The sequence below is a fragment of the Rhodamnia argentea genome, chromosome 2, assembly GCF_020921035.1.
Source record: "Rhodamnia argentea isolate NSW1041297 chromosome 2, ASM2092103v1, whole genome shotgun sequence".
In the NCBI taxonomy this organism is placed as follows: Eukaryota; Viridiplantae; Streptophyta; class Magnoliopsida; order Myrtales; family Myrtaceae; genus Rhodamnia; species Rhodamnia argentea.
In genome coordinates, this window is record NC_063151.1 from 3,121,012 (window position 1) to 3,122,322 (window position 1,311).

The window sequence follows — 1,311 nt, forward strand, 5'->3', positions numbered from 1 at the left end:
CCAATCCACAGGCATTATTCATTCATTTTATAAGGGTGCACTACTACTCATGTATTTATTTTCGAATGCTTGATCTATATCGAGTTCTTTTGGTCATGACTGCTAAGCAGTAGGCATTACATTAATCGTTGTTCGGCTATAACTGTGTAGATGACATTCGCCATTTTAAGAGGCGGGGATCGAAAAGTTTCTCATTGATGTGATTCTCGTATAACCTGTTAGCGTGAGCTATCTATTAGATTCAATTCTTTTCTACATAATCAAACATCTTCATTTTGTATTTTCATAATTTTATTCCAATTGCATGCGTAAATTACCACCTTGGTGGCCTCATGGAAAAAAATTATCTCAATAAAATTTTGTCTTCATTGTATCTTCTTCACGCGGCCTCTCTTCACGGGAAAGTGGAAATATATGCCGAAGTTTGCACTTTACATGAACAATCTCATGTGGGCGAGGCCGAGAGAGCGAAGAGAGCCTCGGCCATTGTTTTCAACACGTTCGACCGATTAGAGCACGAGGTCCTCAGCGCTCTCAAAGCCATGTTCCCCATCATCTACACCCTTGGTCCCTTCATCTTCTCATGGAGCAACTACCCGATAACAACACCAAATCGAGCGGGGCAAAACTGTGGAAGGAAGAGCTGGGCTGTCTCGAGTGGCTCGACTTGAAACTGCCCTGTTCGGTCGAGTACGTGAACTTCGGGAGCATCACAGTGACATCGCGCAACTGTTTGAGTCACATGGGGGCTCGCAAAGAGCGGCCACTTGTTCCTGTGCATCGTCAGGCCCGACTTGGTTGTTGGCGACGCGGCAATCTTGCCACCAGAGTTCTCAGCCACGACGTGGGAGCGGAGCCTGCTGGCGACCTGGTGCCCCCAGGAGCGGGTGCTCAACCACCAGGTGGTCGGCGGGTTCTTGAGACAGCGGCTGGAACTCAACGATCGAGAGCATTGCAGCCGGCGTGCCATTGGTGTGCAGGCCATTATTTGCGGAGCAGCAGATGAACCGCCGGTACAGGGTCGAGGAGTTAGGGATCGGGATGGAGACTGACCGGCACGTGAAGAGGGAAGAGGTGGAGAAGCAGGTGAGGGAGCAGATGGAAGGGGAAAGAGGGAAGGAGATGATGAGGAAGGCAATGGAGGGGAAGCGATGGCCCGAGATGGAGTGGAAGGTGATGGCCCGAGAGGCCACGTGTCCTTTTGGGTCGTTGGTCTTGAACCTGGGCGAGGTGATCAACAAGGCGTTGCTGTTGTCCGGGAAGAACACTAGAAGTATCAAAAGTTATGCATGGAATATACTTTACTGCTAA

The 1,311-nt window shown here is 49.7% G+C and overlaps 1 pseudogene; it reads left to right on the forward strand.

Moving 5' to 3' along the window:
• The first annotated feature begins 332 nt into the window (after nucleotides 1-332).
• On the forward strand, nucleotides 333-1,311 carry LOC125313891 (annotated as a pseudogene).